Raw genomic sequence first — 21344 nt, 5'->3', positions numbered from 1 at the left:
AATTTTGCATACTCACCTATGGTGATGGATTTGGGGTATTGCTTGATAACGGGGGTATGTCATGTTGTGGGGAACACTAACTATAAATTAATTGAACCTTAATCGTATCTAATGGCTGCTTGGTAGACTTTGATGCTTAAGCTTAGGTAGATAAACAATACCCTTGATCGTCTTAACTATTCATAAATATTGAGCAACAAAGTTTTAATTATGCTAATTTTGAGGTTTAAGTCAAGTTGGGGTGGTCTGGTCTGGTAAAAGCTGAAAATAAGCGGGTCTTAATTGTGTAAACCACTAAGTAATATTATTGTCGGATCTTATTTGTCCCGGTAAAGATTAAGGCATGGGTTTAGGTGGACAACAATATCGATGATCGCGGTTTTTGCGTTTTTCTGAGCTTTAAAATCTAACCTATATGTTTGATTTGACTTTGATTTTCCGATTCTGATCCAACTGCAGTCAAATCTTTTTCAGGGACGAAAAAGTCTTAAGTGTGGGGATGTTTGATGTGTTGTAAAACTCACTTACTTTCCTTATGATTTTATCATGGTTTTTATGCTTAATTGTTTATTTTATGAAAGTATTGGGGGTTAAGTGCAATAATTTACAAAGTTTAAATGTTAATTGTAGGTTTATGAAAGATGGTGAAAAAAAGAGTTAAGTTGGAAGACTCTAGGGGCCTTTTTGGTCAAGTTTTAAAACTACAACTCAAGGCCCGAACCAAGCCCACAAGTTAGAAGCCTTACATGATATTATATTAAGTTAATTAACTTAATTTTCTGCCATAATCCAGCCACAAAAACCGAAATCAAAGAACCCTAACTCCTACTACCTATTCCGATCGGCAGCAAGAGGAAAAAGAAAGAAAATTTTGTGATGGCTAGGTGGCGGCTAGGGAAGAAGAAAAGAAGGTTTGGGTGACTTGGGACAGCAGATATACTCGTTTTTCATCATTTATATCAGCCATATACTCTAAGTAAAACTCTCATAAACTTTACTTTTTGTTCAAGAACCCTAACTAGTTGAATTAATATTTTTCTTTGGATTGTTTTGCAAGTAATTGATTGTTTGACTTTAATTAGTTATTCTTGGATTTTGAATGAGTTTGATTATGTTTATGTTGATGTTTATGATGTTTTACTTGAATGTTAATGGCTGTCCAAACTTAATGAGTAGTTAATCTTGTTTGTTCTACCTAGGTTTGATGAATATTGTTAGGTTTTGACTAGTAATATGGATTGTTAATGATCATGGCTTAAATTGTTAATGTAAAGTTTGATTTAACAGTAAATTAGATTGTGTTTAGTGGCTTTGTTTTGTTTGATTATACCTAATAACCTCGTGCTTTAATTAATTGAATCGGTTTTGATTAGTTGTTGCATGTTTAAGGCTCTTTACTTTGTGTTTAGGGTTTATTTGCGGGAAGTACAACCGTAGGGATAAGTGGGTAAATTAATTAGATAAAATCAGTTGTGAAACACCTTTTTAGAGATCGAGAGGTGATAAGAAGTAAACTCGTCTCATTACTTTTACTTATTAGAATTAAGATCGCGCGATAGCGGGTTTTGGGTGTTTGAGCGATTAGTTGGTCTAGTTTAAGTTAAGTTGAATTGTTCCTCTATCCTTGGTTGCGTAGTATTTGTTTCCATTAGGCTAGTGTGTCGGTGAGACCGAGAGGTGAGTCGGCATTAGAACACGTTAATAATTTGTTTTCCCGGTTTGTTCTTAAAATCAACTAAAATAAGTTAGAGTTTGTTAGTGAGACCGAGAGGTGATCTGACCTTCTTGAGCGAACCTTAGTTGTGTCATCCTTTAGGACCTGTGTCGGGAGAGTTTTCAATCCATTGTCTTGTCATCTCCTTCAATATGATTCTTACCTAGGTAGACGTTTTTATCGCTGCAGTCAAAGTTTCTGAAGTTTTGTCTAAAGTTTTCATTTAGTTAAGTTTAGTAGTTAAAACAAATCTAAAAAAAATCAATTAAATATTTTGGTGAGTCTTGGTTAGAGTTTAGTGATTATAAACGTTTTCACGTGTCTTCGAGTTCGATATCCGGACTTTCCTCATCTGTGCTATACGCGACCGGTACACTTGCCGTTTGTGTGAACTAGGATAGATTGTTTGGTTTTTAAAGCTTAGTTGCGACTTGTGTTTTATTTATATATATTGTGTTTTATTTATATATATATATATATATATTCGCACATCACATCCTACTGCTAATGAGCTGTTTTATGGTGTTGAAACGTTATTGACGGGCTTGTTTCTGAAACATGCCCTTGAGTTTCTCAAGCATCTCATAGGCACCAAAGTCTTCCAAGCCTTTAGCAAGCTCAGAAGTTATGGTGGCTAGCATAGTGCAGGAGACCTCAGCCGAGTCATCCTTATGCTTCTCAAGAACTTTTCGAGCAGCGGCTGTGTTGTTTTCAGGCTCGGTTGGAACAGGTCCATCGAGAACATACAGCCTCTTTGCCATGGTGATAGACAAGTCTCAAGTTGCGGTGCCATTCGATGAAGTTGGTGCCATTCAGTTTATCCTTCTCAAGGATAGACTTAAGGGCGTAGGGTGAGTTTTCGTTAGTTGACATCTGATTAATAAAGGGAAAGTAAAGTTTATTAGTAATTTCGATGTTGTAATCCTATTATTAATGACCCAATTAACATTAATAAAATAGGAACTTGAGAATCTGGCTTCCAAGTATCAATGGAAGCTGCAGCACACAACATTAATAAGTAGTTAGGCAGATTGACAATGATTGCCAATTGTGAATAGAGCACAACTCCCGATTATGAAGCCTATTAAGACAACGATAGCCTAAAAAGATACATTTAGCCTCATCTATGCCCACTTTAAGTCTCCAGACAGCTGTAGCACGTAACATAACAGTAAAGTAATAGTCTTCCTAGTACAGTCACATGTGAAAGGGCCAGATGTGTCAACGAAACGCTTTCACCTTGATGGGATAGGCTAGAAATCAAGTGTGGTGCTGTGGCTCCAAACACTTGAAATTTCGCAGTATGCCTCAAGTGTGACTTATAGTAGGATGTCATAGACTATTGATTTTAAATTGAGACTAATATTAGAATTACCGATAGAGTAAAAGTCAAATTTTACTGTATATTATCGGGACAACTTGATGAACCATTTCATCTCTCAGGACACTTAGTTTTAAATAACCTATTAAAACTAAGTTTGGCGCGATATGACTAACCAATTTTAAGTTAATAGAGAATCTATTAAGTTATTAGTCTTGGAAATTAAAAGGCGCGCCTATAATTTGCAAAAACATAATTGGTTAATAAAAAAATTTGTATTAAATTTACTTGGTATTAGGTTAGTGATATTATAACCTATTATAAAAAACAAAGCAACCACAATAGCAAATAAAATATTTAAATCCATAATGGCCAAAAGAGGTGATCGGTTTTGCTAGAGCCAATTAGCAAGACCTATTGGGTCAAGGGGTCACAACACAAAACAACCACAAGGATGGACTCTTGGTGCATCCCGTCTTCTTGTCCAAACTCCCACTAACTCCAACGACTCCGTGAGCTCGTCCTCGGTTATCTTCGGGTCTTCTTTATTACAAAATATATAATACTAACATTTTTCCTATTACAATTTTGAACCATCCACATGGCCAAAAGAAAACCATAAAATAAAATATAAACGAATACAACTTTGAACCATCCATATGGCCAAAACCAAGCTCAAACAACCAAACACACAAAGGTCGGGGCTGGATTTACATATTCATAATAATAAAATTTGGGTAATATTTTGGTCAAATAAAATAAACAAAACTTTGACCAAATTCAAAATTACCAAAAAAATATCTAGATACAAAACTTAAACAAATTAAAGTTTATGATGTAGATCCGGTATAAAGACCGGTATCGACTCGTACGTTGTAACCACGGCTCTAATACCACCGTTGGGTTTCAACGGTGGTAAAAGAAATGGTTTAACAAATTAAACCCGGTTTTAATATTCTTTTAATATTCATTAATTGTATTAAAAAATAAACGAGTAAATCGCAGCGGAAGATAAAACTAATAACCACTATAACGAATCCCAAACGAGGATCCGGTTACAAACGATACAAGTACGAGATCTAAACAACCAAATAACGTTAAACGTAAATAACGGTATTTAAATTGTACCTCGATTATACACAACCAGTAGAGGCACCAAGGAGAAAAAAACATAGCAAGGTAACGATTCAACAAGATCCAACCGAATATTCCGGCGACTTCACGGCGGCGCGATGGCGACGAACAGCAGGCAGCAGCAGCGACGCGGGGTGGGCAGCGGTGCAGGCAGCCGGCGGCTGTGGTCCGGCGACTAAGGAGGTTGCCGGCGGTGGCAGTCCAGTGGCTGGGGTGGTGGTCGGCAACTGCGGCTAGGGTTTTTAGTGTGGTGATATGTTTTTGGTGAAGGATCATCTTATAATGAAGATAAGAGGGTATATATATAGAGAAGGATTATGGTTTAATCCTTAATTAAACCCAATGGGCTTAATGCCCAATCACCACAGTAAAACCCTTTGTCCATCATTAAATCTCATTTAATTGTGTTTAGCCCAGTTAATTATTTAAGTAGCCTTGATGTTTGTTATCCTCGGTGTAACTCTTCTCGGGTCACAACCGGGTCGGCGCGCGTTGACTTGACCCGAACCGTACATATTTCCAACACTTATATATAGTCGGGTTGAGACGTGTGATCTTTTCTTGAGTCTATATCAATTTGTAATAGCAAATAAACAGGAGCGAAGGTGATGACCCGTTTTTGCATTTGTTAGTGTAAGTTTTCGCGATTTCGTTAAAAAAAATTCTAGGTATTGAATACAGACATTCCTAAAATGTTTTTGCGCTACTTCGCTCACCCCTTTAGTTAAGCCCAAGCTTCGTCATTACAAGTAAACCATCAGAAGGTGACATGAGGCTGGAGTTAGATCTAGAACTCTAGAAGTCTCACTACAATGTGCGAATTTGAGTTGGAATAAAGAAAGGTGAGGTCTCAAAAAACAACAAATAATCTTAAATAATATAACTTACGTATTACGTAGACAATAATCTAGTAACTATAACACATGATAATTTATACATAATTATTATTACTATATTATAAACTAGTTTTAGAGCCCGTGTAACACACGAGATGATTTAAATAATTAAGTTACAAATAAAGTAATACATAATGTATATAGAAAAATATATTAGACAAGAAAAATGTTAACCCGTTTAATTTTGTGAATGTTTTGCTTCATTTGTGCAGGGCCGGCTTCGAAAAGACGAAAATTTTTTTGGGCCAAAGGCGAAAATGTTTTTGGGCCTTAAGTAAAAGAAACATTTTTTTTTGTTTAAACAATTTAATTTTAAGTGGGCTTACTTACTACTTAGTTATGATTTGAGTTGTGTATAAAAATAAACATAAATATGTCTCAACTAAGACTTGAACCCACAACCTTTTGGTTAGATGTCATACCTCTTTGCCACTAGACTTAGCTAATGGTTATGAAATTATGTTGAAACATTGATTATACACATTTTTTTATATAAAAATACATAAAACAAATTCTAATTTTTTTTTCGAGCCTAACGGGGTGTCGGGCCTGTGGCCGTCGACTACCCGGCCACACCCCTAGGCCGGCCCTGCACTTGTGCATAATGTTGTACGACATGTTTCACATACAACATTCTGATCACTATTTAAGGAAAAGTCAATGATTACACAAATGTTTCTAATTTGATAAAAGTTAGAAGCATTGATAGGCCTGGAGGTGGCATGTCGGAAGTGTTTGTCATTTTTTCTTAAATTATTAATTGTCTTGTGAAAAATACTCAATATGCAAAATCCTGAATCTTTTGTCCATTTTAAAAAATATCCTTATTTATAATTAATTCTAACTTTCATTTGTTTTACATTTTAAAGTCAAAACATTGAAGTCGTAACAAGTTTGACGATAAATCTATTTGCATTCTCAAATTTTTAAAAATATTCAGATTACCCATCTTTCACCCGTAACAAATTTGAGTCAAATGTAGTTAATTTGTACCAAACGATCTACTTACCAACTTTTAACTCGTAACAATTAAATTTAAGTTACACAAAAAACTTAAAGCAATCTTTGATAAAAAAAACCAAGAAACTAAATATAATAAACTTTATTAGATTTGAAAGTGACTGGTATATACTATTTCCTTACAATTTAACACATATATGTATAATTTACTAAATCAACCGAAAAAATAAATAAATAGGTTTAAATCATATATTTATAATATATAAATTGATATGACAATGTAAAAAAAAAAAACCAATAGATAAATAGAATTATTTTTAAATAATTGATCAACTTTTAAGCATATATTTTTAATTTAATGATTAATAAAATTACCTCGTAAATTGAAAGCATAATAGAGTTTTTTTATTTACATTCTTCAACAATATACATAGTATTATATGTTAATAATAACATTTAAAATTATATTCTTTTCAATATTTAATAAACACAGTTTGTTGTCGATTTTTGGATTTCACAAAGTATGTTGTGAAATATATTCTAACAAAGTATAGTAGTCTAATATGTAAATATTTATTTTTATAAAAATGTATAAATATAATATAAATAGAGTTTAAAGAAAAGTGAATAATTTAATTATGTTATTGATATAAAATAAATGGAATTTAAAAGGGAAGTGAATAATTATTTATTCATAATATATATTAGTTTTGGAGAGAAAAAAATTGTGATAATTAACCACAAACCGACATGTGTCTACAATTATTTTACTTTATTAGAATATGTAGATAAGAACTTTGCGTCGTCAAGGGTTCTATTAGCCATTTGGCGGCACTGCATTTGTCCATAATTTTTATAATTAAACTATTGTATCAAATGTGATGGAAACCGATTGAGCGTCAACTTTTCTTTTTGTTTTAGTTCCAGAAACATAATGAACATGACGAAAACCGGTGGAATTCGTGTGAACTCACTGTCTCAATGGTCGTGTCTTATCGACCAACGCAATCACATTGGTCTACCTCAAATTTTATATTATTTATTTTGCTATCGTTCCGGTACTGTAATGATATGACGGAAACCGACCGAATTTGCATGCACTTACCACATCAACGCCCGGGAGCGATAACACTCGGGAGTTACCAAAGAACGGGTTTTACTGACATTTATTTAACGAACGTAACAAAAACTGACAGAATTCGTGTCGACTCACTGTCTCAATGCTTGGGGACAAAAAATGCTTAGGTTTTGAGAGCGCCCGAATTTTACCGATTCATCGCTGCAACGCCAGAGACATAAAACGCTTGGGTTTCACCAACGCTCGGGTTTTACCGACCGTATTGACTTTATTTTAAATAATTTATTTTTTCTATATGTTAATTTGACGAATTTATTTTTAGGCTTAATTATGGTACCATTAAGAACGTAACTAATACCGAGCAAATACGCATTAACTCGTCAACGCAATGCTCGAATTTACCAACGCCAAAGTTTTACCGACCGAATAAACATTGTTTAAACTATTAAATAAGCTATTCTTTTTTGTAATACGCTATACGAATCCCGTTACTTTTTTTGGTCTTTTTATTTTAAATATTTTATTTTGACAAATTTATTTTTTAGGTTTAGTTCCGGTACTGTAATAACGGTAGCCAATACGGACTGAATTCTTGTTGACTCGCAACTGGGACACCGGGATTTACCGAACGAATTTTCCAAGGTTACCGCTACAGACTTTTTAATATGTTAATTTTTAATCATAAGTTATAGGGCGTCACCAATTTTTTTGTCTTGACTGATTAATTTTTTTTTAATTTTGTGTTGGTACCTTAACGAATTTATACCAACCGAATCCACATTAATGCACTATTGCAACACAAAGGGTGCATAAACAGATTCAAATCTATGTTTCTTTTAAAAGTGTTGGATAAAAGGAAGAAAATAAAAGGTGCCTTTATCGAAAGGTTAAGCCCTCCCTTGCAAAGAAAGGGGTTTATGGGCTAATGGGCCCACAGGTCTAAAACCAAGCCCAAATGATAACCCCAAATATACAAAATAGTTGGGCAAGGCAAAGAAATCAAGAAGAACTAATGAACTTTTGGTCTATGAATGGTTTACCGTTTAGAGCAATACCCATAAAGCCCTATTAATTTAGATGTAAGACTTTGAATCAATAATGAATAAAATATAACGGAAATGTAAATCTTGCCAGATAAGATAAACATACAAGAATGGTATCATACCACTTCCTTAGTCTAATTTAACGGAACCGTATGACGTTTTCCGACGACGTTCCTGAAATTTATTTATCGTATACTAATTTTTATCCCCCGTATTACGGGGGTTGTTTTATATTGTTTGTTCTAATATTTATTTATTTTTTAATTTATATTTTTTTATTATATGAATAAATAATAATATACTTATGGTTTAACGATAAATTTTTTCACAAATAAATGAGATGTTATAACTTGGTTTAAAAGCTATATGGTTTTGATAAGACCCAAGACCCGTTTATATTTTTTACTATGAAATTGGCTTTTTAATTATAAATAATATTTATGAAAGTTAATAATATAATTATGGTTTGATAAGACCCAAGATCCGTTTATTTTTTTTATATATATCTTTTTTAAAATAAATAAGATATTATTTTTTTTATTATATCCTATTTTGTAGGATTTTTACATAAATAATTTGGTGAGAATAATTTTTAATTTAATGAGATGTTATAACCCGTTTAAAGAATATCTGGATTTGGTAAGACCCATACCCATGAATTCGGGTCAAATGTATGAGAAGCCTCAATTTAAAAATCAAGCAAATCTGGTGACTCCAAAAAAAGGGGGAGCGACCACATCACGACACGTATGATTTTTATGTCTTCGTTTATATATATTATAGATACTAAGGCTGTGCAACATAAGCAAACCGACCCGAACCGAATTAAAACCGACCCGACCCAAAACCGAGATAGATGTAAAATCAAGAACCGATGACTGAACGGGTTAGTTCGTTTCGGGTATTGAACGGTGTCGGTTTCGGTGCTCGGTTATCATGATAAGACCGATACCGACCATGCATTCTGTACACCATCTGTTTTCGTTCACCGTCGTTCATGAGTGAAGAAACGTGGATCTACTCACTGGTAGCAGATCTACTTTCCTCGGGTGTGATTATACTATTTCACCGATGGTTCTTCTGGGTCTGTGTTCTTCCACCTACAAAATGAACAGCGCCGTTACTTACCCCTCAGAAAGGGACAGAGGGGTCCTCTTTGGGGTAACCCTCCGGCGTGAGAATCAGTATATTGTGGAGAAGATGATAATCAGTGTAAAAAGAATCTCCAGAGTATTGCTGAATAGCTGAAATACCCTTTGATTGTGAGACTGTCTGTTTGTATGTAACTGATTGTGAGTGAATGTAATTCAATATGATTGAATGTGATATCACTGCTTGTAACTGTCAATGATTGAGTATGAATGTGTCATCAAAGTGGAGTTGATGCTGTATTTATAGTGCTAGGGTTACCACCGGTTGGGCTCAACCTCGTTGGCTTCCTCCAATCGCACTGCGCCACGTGTCCTCTGGGACACCTGGCGCTTTCTCGTTGGTTGTAATCACGTGGCAACACATGTGTCATGCTGAGTTGTCGACCTTTCATTTGGCAGCTGTCAACATCAGCATATTCTTACTCCTTAAAAAGATGCCTTCTGGAAGGTTGTCTGACGTGCACAATCAAGGTTGCCCTAATCCTGATTTGGATAAGGACGAGGTTGATTATGCGCACGTGTGATATGCGCCCATCCTGAGGATGCGCGAGGTCTTCTCTTTATTCTCACGCGCAGATATTTCATGCGCAGATGTGATATGCACGAGCATGTGATATGCGCCGCGCGCTGATGCGCTGCGCGCATATGTGATGCGCGAGCATGTGTGTCTGGGCAGATGTGATATGCACGAGCATGTGATATGCGCCGCGCGCATATGTGATGCGCGAGCATATGTGTGCCTGGGCATATGATGCCTGAGCATGTTTTGTATGCGCCATGCGCATAGGTTTTGGCTTTGTGTCTTCATAATGTCTTTATCTTGTGGGTTGACCCGCCTTGCTCGGTGTTGAGGCGGGTACATACCTCTTCAAGCCCCCCCAGTCTAATGTGTGTCTTATCTCGCGCGAGCGCGGTAAGATGGATATTAGACTTACTGATTTGGTCTTTTAAAGGGGTTTTGTCGTTTTATTGGTTGTTTCCATCGTTGCGCGAAGTTCTATCCATTTGGTTGAAAACGAAAGGTTGAAAACGAAGGGTCCGAACACGTGGTTAGTTGGTGGTGACGTGCGCCGTAAACATGTCAGACGTTTCGTGTGCTCGAGGTGCTACAGTTGCCTTTCACGTCCCCTCACACAGCTGTCTTGAACACGTGTCGCGCTCGCATTGGTTAGCACCTGCGAGTGGGGGCGCGTCTCTGCTCCGTGGCAGGTCCGTTACGTTTTTTATGTCCCCTCAACAGTATTAGGGACACGTGCCGCGCCCTCGTTGGCTTACACCTGCGAGTGGGGGCGCGTGAAATCCCATCAGTTATCACTTTTCTCTCTCCTGGGCCTATAAAAGCAGGCCCTTAGGAAATTTTTATCTTCATCTTCATTGTTTCAAATTTTCTATTTTCTGCCTTTCATATTCTGAATTGAGTATATTCATCTTTTCGATTATTCGATTATCTGCTGCTGCAGTTGTATGTCTGATAGTTCAGACTCGTCTAGCCCCTCAATCACCTCTGTTGCCTCTCGAAGACGCCGTGTGAAGTCTGTGGTGATGTCGACATTGAAGCAAAAGGGGAAGGGGAAGAGGGTTGTTGAGACCACATCGGAGGAAGTAGGGAGGACCAAGGCCACCAAAAAGGTGGAATGAAATCCTCTGCAAATTGAAGCAGGCGGATCTCGACAACCTCATCGCCTCTCAGGGCTTTCCCACCCTGTTTGGCTGCATGTTGCCTAGGTCCGGGCAAACGGCGGCGGACCCGCCTGCCGGCTATATATCCCTATATAGCCACTTTTTCACCCACTGCAACCTTCGTCTCCCGATAACAAGGTTTGTGGGTGCACTGCTGAGGTTCTATGGGATCCATATATCCCAAGTCCATCCGTTTGGACTCGTGCGCGTGACTCACTTTGAGTTCATGTGCAAATCCCAGCGCGAGGAACCCACTCCTCGGCGCTTTCAGTATTTTTACAAGCCCAAGATCCAAGACAATTGGATCTCTTTTATTCCTCGCAGTCAGAAGGTGAAGTGCTCCACTGTTTCATTCAAGAGCCTTCATGACTGGTCTGAGAGGTTCTTTTACATTAGGGCTGGTGTGATACCCATCCGTATGACCATGCGCTCTATCTCTTCTGCGCCTGCGGATGAGGGTGTCCTCAAGAACCCAACTGGCGCCTGGGTTAAGAAACTGACCGCCGAACCATCCCCCGCGAAGAAAATTTGCGAGGAGGCGCTGGTGGGGGTCGGCATGAGTAAGCTTTGGGCCGACAGCGCGCTTGAGCCCGTTATCCAAGTCGACGGGTTGTGTAAGTTTACTTCATTGCTTTATTTATTTTTTCTGCGCGAACATAATTCTTTTGCTGATATCACTTGACTTGTTTTTGCGCAGTCACCAAGGATTATGTCCTTGCCGCTTATGATGAACAAGTGGAGGGTGGCTCCGTCGCGCTTGGCGCTGGGGAAGTTGGTTTCCCAGATCGCTTCGATGACATGTTCATCCCAGTGGATCTGGAATTTGACTTTGACAGTGACGCGCCTGGTAAGCCTTCGCACGTATGCTCATTCCTTTAGAAGACCCAAGTTTATTAACAGTTCTGTTGGTTGTTTTTGCAGATGCGCTTGAAAACTACGAGCTGGAGCTCGCGGAAGAGGAGGAGGAGGAAGAGGAGGCGCCCCTACTAAAGCGCAAAGTTAAGGGGAAATCTGGCGCAGGGGCCAGTAAGAAACAGAAGAAAAATGACACCCCTGTTGCTCATCCCCATGCTCAAACGAAGGGACCTAAGGAAACCCAGGTGTTTACCACCAAGGTTTCTTTAGCTTCCCTGCCTGTGAGAGTGGGCAGACCTCCTGTCCACTTGAGGTATGGTGGCGTCACCTCCTCCGTTCGCGCGGCTGAAGAGAGAAGCAGTGCCGCGCCTGCAACAGGTATACTTTGTTTATCTTCATCTGGCTGAATTGTTATTAAACCTTTGCTCCTTTGAATGTTTGCAGAACCGGCGACGGTAGCAGATCAGCCACAGGCGCCACAAGGTGCTGAGGCTGCGCCGGGGGCTGCTTCGGAGTCCCCTATTCTACCCTCTGAAAAGGGTAGAATGAACTTTATGGCGATGTTCGCCGCGCGAACAGAATTGCGCCAAGGTATGTTTTGCACACTTGTCTTCTTTATTTTTCTTTTGGATTCAGTCATAAACCATTTTTCCTTGTTGATTTGTTCATAGGAGTTGTAGCTGGCGTACAAGTTGCTGGCGACACTCCTGGCGCCGTTGGCGGCGCCGCTGGTTCTGGTCCTGCTCCTGCTAGTGCTGATTCTCCCCTTATTGGGGTTACAAAGGAGCAGGAAGCCGTATTGCGCGCCGAACTGGCGGCGTCGAGACCTCCCTCGCCTCCTCCTACGCGCAGCCCTCTCCGCGATGCTGGTTTGGAGCCCCCCAGGTCGCAGGAGAAGAGGCATATTCAAGAAGATGAGGAGGATGAGGGGGCTCAAGCTGAGGACTCCTTGGGAGACCGCGCCAGCCCTGCGATGCCACAAGTCTTCGCAGCGCATACTTCTGGTGGGGCTGGCGCTGACTTTTCTGCTTCATCCCCGCAGGTATGTTTTAATTTGTTGCTCCGCTGCGCGTACCTCCATATAAGTATGTTTATGACTTAGAACATTTCTTGTGTTTTGTAGGAAGGTGACCACGTTTATCGCCCGAGATGGAATATTAATGAAGACAGTTCCTTCCAATCCATGGGCGTCTGCGAGGACTTCTGGGCTCATGCCGTGCCTCCTACTAAAAGGAGGTATCAGGAGGAGCGCACCCGCGCTGACTTGCTCAACGATCACATTTTCGCTGGGTCAGCTTTCTTTGCTGCCTCCCAAGAGCTTCATCGCGATTATATTAAAGTACGCGATGCTCTTGTGGCAGCCCAGCAAGAGGCTAAGGTGGCCGCCTGGAACCTTTCTGATGCTCGCGCACGAGCTGAGAAACTCCAGGCGGAGCTCAGCGAAAACCGAGCAAGTGCCAACACCGCCTATATTAAGCGCGGGCATGAGCTCCAAGCTGCGCGGGAGAAGCAGCAGTTGGCGGAGGCCGAAGTTGCCAAGTACGCGCGGAGAGTGCGTGTCTTGGAACAACAGGCTGAGGCGCGTGACCAAGCTATCGTCCAGAGTATCACTGAGAAATCATCACTGGAGAGCGAGGTTGCGCGCCTGAAGAGGGAGTTGGCAGCCGCGCAGGCCGATAGAGATGAGGCCTTGGCGACGGCGGCGTCCAGCCAGGAAGCACTTGGTGCTGCGCAGGCGGAGAAAGAAAAAATTTTGGCGGCAGCAGCGTCTGATAAGGAGGAGCTAAAAAAGACTAAGGAAACTGTTGAGTTATTAAACTCCCAGGTTCCTGTCCTCGAGACGTCTGTTGCTGGCCTCGCGCAGGATCGCCAATGGCTGGTGTCACAGGGCATGACTCGTTGCGCTTTGGCGATGAAATATTCCGCCGAGTTTCAGGCCCTTGTGATTTGGTGGGCCGAGCTGAAGGGTTTACGGATGGGTATGAATATGGCATGCTGAAGAAGAACCCATCCGAGTACCCTTACAAGAGCGACGCGGCCTGCGCGGACATGGCCGCGGTAGGGGAAAAGTATATGAATACTCCCATCCCCATCCTTATGCAGGTACCTTGACCTTAATGAGTTTTACTTGATTAATTTTCCAAGTGTTTTGTACTCAATACTTTTCTATTGATTTTGCAGATAGCTGCGCTTGCTGACCAGCCCGACCTCGGCGCGCTAAAGAAGTTGCTCGATGAATGCGAGAGGGCTGGTAGCGATGATGGTGGCGCGGGGGATGTTGCCCCTGCCAGCGGCTCTGGCGCTGCGAATAAATCTGCTCCTGACACCGTCGTGATAGAAGACTCCAATGAGGAGGAAGAACTTGACTATGGTCAGTTCGGAGATGAGGAGCAGGCCGTGCCAGATGCCGCGGGAGATAATGAAGGTGATGAAGTGGCTGACGTCGACGTGGAGACTTGAGAAGCCCTTCATCAAATTTTGTATATTTTTTTTTTATACTTGTAATTTGTAACTCATCATACTTGTAAATTTCAATGCAATGGAATGAAACTTGTTCTCTTTTTCACATCTTGCGCATTTCCATTCATCCCTTCATGTTTGCTTGTATAGATATAAGATATGCTTGCACGTTAAAATAAGAACAAGGTTGTAAGGAAATTATTCACTTAACCATAGTCTTATTTTGTAAGTGGTTTCGCAGTATCTTGTTTATGCTGACATGCGCGATAACTTTTCACAATTCCTTTTTCGCGCTTCGTAGTCGCGCTGTTTTTACATGGAAGTATGAGTATTAGCCATTACATGTCAGCATGTGTTACTCAGATATCCACTATGATTCCGCGCGCGACCTCGACCTGAGACCTTAACAACTATGATTTGGCATGTACTTTGCCTTAGTTGTGTTTAAGGATTTTTATGATCAGGCTGCGCGTGATGTAAGATGGATGTTTGTGAGTGTTTTGACCTAAGGCTCTTTATTTTGGGCTAAGGCCCTGACTTTTTAGAGTTAAGACTCATTAACGTGTTTGAGCTAAGGCTCGTAGGTTTGGGCTAAGGCCCTGACGTTTTAGAGTTAAGACTCATTAACGCGTTTGAGCTTAAGGCTCGCGCATGTATGTTTTACTTCGTTTTATTTTGTTTTGAAGTCAATATAGTGTTGTCATATTGCTCCAAATTAATAAAGGAAGTGTGAAACATGTATGCAAAGGTAATAGAACAAGTATTGAAAGATAGCGCGAATCATCATTCATGATGGCTTAAAAGCCTTGATTACATATTTGAACTTTTACATGAAGCATTTTCTAAGTTGTGCCGCGTTCCACGCGCGCGGTATCTTTTTTCCATTCAAATCTTTTAAAGTGTACGCGCCTTTCCCCAAATCTTCTGAAATTTGATAGGGTCCCTCCCAATTGGGGGACATTTTTCCTGGGGGTATCGCGCGGCTAGCTTCATTGTTTCGAAGGACAAAATCATTTTTCTTGAAGTGGCATTCTTTAACGCGCTGATTATAATATTTTTCCAGCTTTTTCTTGTATTTGGCTTCATTGATGATAGCCACTTCTCTGCGCCCTTCAAGCAAGTTGAGGTCCAATCTTCTTTCGCGCTCGTTATCAGTCTTGCTCATCATGAGTACCCTCCGGGATGGGCATCCAATTTCTGCTGGGATCATAGCCTCTGTCCCATAGGTTAGGCTGAACGGGGATTCGCCATTGCTAGATTTGCTTAATGTCCTGTGCGCCCACAGGACATTAGGTAACTCTTCGACCCAAAAATGGGATTCTCCCTCCAATCTTTTCTTCAGCCCATTTAACAAACTTTGATTCGCGCGCTCCACTTGGCCATTCCCTTGAGGGTGGTAGACCGAAGTGAAGATTTGGTTGATGTGCAATTCTTTGAGCCAGCTGGATATCTTCCTGTCAGTGAATTGTTTGCCATTGTCGCTCACAATTTCCATAGGAAGGCCAAAACGGCAAATGATGTGGCTCCAGATAAATTGCTTCATCGCCTCAGCTGTGATTTTTGCTAGTGGCTTGGCCTCAACCCATTTTGTGAAATAGTCTATCGCCACTACCAAAAATTTCACTCGCCCTTGCGCTTGCGGCAGAGGCCCCACAATATCAATGGCCCATTTGTGGAAAGGCCATGCGGAGGTCACTGGAATCAGGTTGTTCTTTGGACGCATGGTGTTTGGCGCGTAGCTCTGACATGCCTTGCATTTTTGGATTTCTTTTAGCGCATCCAAGTACATGCCTGGCCAATAGTAGCCTGAGCTCATTGCCTTGGCAACCACCATGCGCGGACCAGCGTGTATTCCACAGATTCCTTCATGAATCTCCCTAATCACATAGCTTGCTTCTTCAGCATCCAGGCATTTCATGAGCGGTCCAAGATAAGAGCGCCGATATACTGTACCATCAAGTAGTTTATAATTCTGCGCCTTGTGTCTTATCTTTCTCGCCTGTGCGCGATCGTCCGGTAACTTCCCCTCCTTCAGGAATTCCATTATTGGAGTTATCCAGGATGAAGGGGTTGTATGAATTACAAGAACAGATTGCGTTTGCACTGACGGGTTGCTCATCACTTCTACCCTGACATCTTTGCCAAAGTGATCAAAATTAGTTGAAGCCATCTTACTCAACGCGTCAGCAGACTTATTTTCGCTGCGCGAGATGTGTATGATTCTGAAGAAGTCAAACTGCTCGACGAGCTTTTTTGCCTGCTCTAGATATAGAGGCATTGTGTTCTCCTTGGCGTCATATAGGCCATTGACCTGAGCAGCTACCAAGTAAGAATCAACATGGGCCTCTAGCCTTTTAACTCCAAACTTGCGCGCAATGCGCAGTCCAGCAGCAGGGCTTCATACTCAGCCTCATTGTTGGTACTCTTGAAGTCCAACCTAATAGCATAAGTATATTCATGATTATCAGGGTCCACCAGTTTGAGGCCTGCGCCGGACCCTTCGCTGTTGGAGGCTCCATCAGTGAATAGCCTCCAAACATCTTCTTCATCATTTGCTCGCGGAGGTTCTACCTCGCGTTGAGCTTCTTCAATCTTTCCCTCTGGGATTTCCGTGATGAAATCCGCTAAAACTTGACCCTTTATTGCTGGACGGGGCTTATAGGTGATCGTGTGTTCACCTAATTCCAGCGCCCACTTTGTCAGCCTTCCGGATAGCGCAGGACGTCGCAAGACTTGCTGGATGTTGTAACCAGTCAGAACTTCAATAGGATGACCATTGAAGTATCTATGGAGCTTGCGCGACGCGTGTGTTAATGACAAAACTAACTTTTCCATGATGGAATAGCGCGTCTCAGGGTCTGTGAGCACCCGACTCACATAGTATATTGGCGTTTGGATCCCCTTGCGATCCACCAATAATACTGCGCCGATGGCGCGATCTCCAGCTGACAAGTACAATGTAAGGGTTTCGCCAGGAAGTGGAGCTGTGAGCGCGGGCAGCTTTATGAGACATTCTTTTATCTCAGTGAAAGCTTGCTCAGCCTCAGGCGTCCACTTGAATTGGCTCTTCTTCAAGCAGTTTCTCAAAGTGTTAACGAATGGAGTAGATTTGCTGGCGTGGTTCGCTAGGAACCTGTTGATTGACACCAGTCTACCATTCAGCTTCTGAACCTCTTTCATGGTGGATGGTGAAGGCATGTCAAGGATGGCTTCCACCTTTTCAGGGTTCACCTTGAAACCATCCTTAGTGACCATTACACCAAGAAATTTCCCCTCTTCCGCGCCAAAAGTACATTTGCTCGGGTTGAGCTTCATGTTAACTTCCGTTAGGCGCTGAAGAGTTTCCTCGATGTCTTTGAGCATTTGTCTCTCCTCCCTGCTCTTGATCACCAAATCATCAACGTAGACTTCTAGATTTCTTTCGATTTGTTCACTGAAAACCGAATCCATAAGTCTCTGATAGGTTGCGCCTGCATTCTTTAAACCAAAGGGCATTTTTGTGTAACAAAAAACACCCTTGTCGGTTCTGAAGGCAGTCTTGTCTTCGTCCTGTGGTGCCATTTGAATCTGGTGATAGCCTTTGTAGGCATCCAGGAAACATTTGAGCTTGAATGGCGCCACGGAGTCCACCTTTGCGTCGATGTTTGGGAGGGGGTAACAGTCTTTCGGACATGCTTTGTTGAGGTCCTTAAAGTCAATACACATCCTCCATGACCCGTTGCTTTTCTTTACCATCACAGGATTGGCTACCCACGTCTGGTATCGGATCGGGCGGATGATGTTTGCGCGCAACAGGTCCTCAACTTGCTCATTCATGGCCTTCGCCTTTTCATCCCCCATGATTCTCTTTTTCTGAGCAATTGGCTCCACCGACTTGAACGTGTTAAGAGAATGTTGCGCCAAGTCTCGCGGGACCCCAGTCATATCGGAGTGTTGCCACGCGAAGACCGACGTGTATTTTGTGAGCAACCTTTTCATTCTCAATCTCGTTTCATCTGAAATGGTAGCGCCAATTGTGACCGTTTGCTCGGGGAATTTTGGGTTTAAAATCCACTTCTCTGGCGCATTGTCCGCCATTTGAAGTTTCATTCTCCCCTCCCGCGGCGTACTTGTCACTGCGCACAAATGATCGCGATAAACAAATGTTACGCCCGTTGGTGTAGGAAACCCCAAAGCGCCGTGCGCTGGCGACGTTACAGCATTAAATTGGGCGATCGTTCCCCTACCCAGGATCATATTGTGGCATGACGTGGTAGGCAAGACCAAGAAGTTGACAACTTCTGCTCGCTTGTGCTCATCATCCCCCATAGTCAATTCAAACTGAATCTGGCCCAGTGGATGGATGATTTCATTTGAAACACCACAGATTGGTGCGTTCACAATTTCGAGCCGCGCTTGGTCTGCCGGGTCTAACTTTCTGAAACACTGCTCATACATAATGTCAGATTCGCTTCCAGTGTCCACCAGGACTTTCGACACTTCGTAATGAGCGATGTGTGTGGTGATGACGAGAGGACTGCTTATTGAAGGGCCTCCCCTGATTCTTGGGAAGATGACTTGCTGCTCGCGCCAATCTCCGTGGATTTGCGCGCTTCTCTTTTTTGACATCTGCCCTTGTCGTCCCCCCTCAGCCACACAGATTCTTTTGTATTTCTTGCTGGCAGAGGCTCCTTCCGGTTGCTCATCTTCTATTCTTTGGTTTTTCACCAAGTGAGCCAGCCTGCCTGACTTTACATCCTTCTCGATCGCATCCTTTAAATGATGGCATGCGTCGGTGTTGTGGCCCGGGGACCTGTGAAATTCACAGTATTTGCCACTGTTTTGCGGTCCCTTATAGTGTAGTTGCTTGGGGGGCTTGAATTGGACATTCTCAGTACTTAACACCTGTGAAGGTGTTTTAGTGAGGGGTGTCCATATTCTTGGCAGAGGTCTGCTAGGATCTCTGCCGCCCTCCCTCTTGTCACCCTCCCCGCGATTACGAACTTCTTTTTGGGGCTGGGGTGAGGTTGGTTGCGCTTGTTTTTCCGCGGAAGAAAAACTTGTTGGCTGCAACCTGGACCATACAGAGTTCTGTTTGGCCCTCTTCTCTTTGCTGCGCGGTGATTCCGCCTGATGCGCTCTTTCTCTTGCCCTATCTTGGGCAATCTGTTTCTCATTTCTCGCGAAAACTCGCGATGCCTCCATTAACTTGGCCCACGTGGTGGGCATACCATCTTTGCTTACGAGAGCCCGGCGGAGTTGATCACTGCGCGCGCCTTGTATAAAGGCCACGCGCAGGAGCTGCTCAGTTATACCCCCGATTGCCAGGGATTCCTGATTGAAACGAGTGATGTAATCTTCAATCGTTTCATCATTCCTGCGTATGCAGTGCATGATGTCATCAGGATCGCGCGTGTGCCTGCGCTGCTGTACGAAGTGGGCTTGGAACTTTTCTAATAGTTCCTCGAACCCATCAATTTGCCCTGTCGGCAAGCTCTCGAACCATACCCGCGCTGCGCCCGTGAGGCAGCGAGCAAACATATGACACCATGTTGGCATCGTCCAACTCTCTAGGTTTCCCGTGTTATAGAAACCTTGCAAAAAGTCATCTGGATCTGTTGTGCCATCATATTTGCCCAGACCACTTGGCATCTTTGTCTTGTGCTGGATGGGAGCCTGCGCGATGCGCGCAGTAAACTTTGAGTGTTTTACCAGGATGGCTGGTCTGTAGGGCGTGGTTACGTCCACTTGCCCTCTGACCGGTGGGCTGTACGGCATGTGCAGATCCAGATCTGCTCTGGCTCCAGGCGCCATGTTCACAGGCGCGCGGAGCTGTGAGCCTCCTGCATGAGTATCCCGTGTCTTCCTCATGCTATGTACTTCTTCATCACTGAACTCAGTGTGTGCAGTGTGAACAGAATGTCCTTCTTCCGGCGCGCGCGGCCTTTTTGTAGTCTGCTTATCAAAAGCTTGCCTTTGTGTTTGGTCGGCTAGCTTTTTCTGCTTGACCATTTCATTGTATTTTTCCATCAGACGCCGCTGCTCGTTTATGAGCCATTCATTTGGATCATTTGTTTCTTCTTCTGGACCCATTGGTCCTTTCAGTTTCGCGCCGGCCATATTTTGTAACGTGAGATCGTCTGGAGGAGTTTCAGTCTGGCCGTGAGGGGTTGTGACGAAGGGACGGTTGCTGGTGGTACGCGTAGAATCACGCGGAACCCTCAGAACCTGCTGTCCGTCGTTAACACCCTCACGTTCAATATCCTCCAGAGCTTGATCAACGTTACGAACTCCAGAAACCATGGTGATTGATTTTTTTTTTTTATAGATCTGATGAGATCTGATTGCCGTTTGTAACAGTGGATGGCGCCAATGAAGAAACGTGGATCTCCTCACTAGTAGCAGATCTACTTTCCTCGGGTGTGATTATACTATTTCACCGATGGTTCTTCTGGGTCTGTGTTCTTCCACCTACAAAATGAACAGCGCCGTTACTTACCCCTCAGAAAGGGACAGAGGGGTCCTCTTTGGGGTAACCCTCCGGCGTGAGAATCAGTATATTGTGGAGAAGATGATAATCAGTGTAAAAAGAATCTCCAGAGTATTGCTGAATAGCTGAAATACCCTTTGATTGTGAGACTGTCTGTTTGTATGTAACTGATTGTGAGTGAATGTAATTCAATATGATTGAATGTGATATCACTGCTTGTAACTGTCAATGATTGAGTATGAATGTGTCATCAAAGTGGAGTTGATGCTGTATTTATAGTGCTAGGGTTACCACCGGTTGGGCTCAACCTCGTTGGCTTCCTCCAATCGCACTGCGCCACATGTCCTTTGGGACACCTGGCGCTTTCTCGTTGGTTGTAATCACGTGGCAACACATGTGTCATGCTGAGTTGTCGACCTTTCATTTGGCAGCTGTCAACATCAGCATATTCTTACTCCTTAAAAAGATGCCTTCTGGAAGGTTGTCTGACGTGCACAATCAAGGTTGCCCTAATCCTGATTTGGATAAGGACGAGGTTGATTATGCGCACGTGTGATATGCGCCCATTCTGAGGATGCGCGAG

This window comes from Bidens hawaiensis, unplaced genomic scaffold (assembly GCF_021521415.1).
Source record: "Bidens hawaiensis isolate Kalapana, Puna unplaced genomic scaffold, B.hawaiensis_p1.1 tig00032079_1, whole genome shotgun sequence".
NCBI lineage: Eukaryota > Viridiplantae > Streptophyta > Magnoliopsida > Asterales > Asteraceae > Bidens > Bidens hawaiensis.
Note: the sequence above shows the minus strand (reverse complement) of the source record.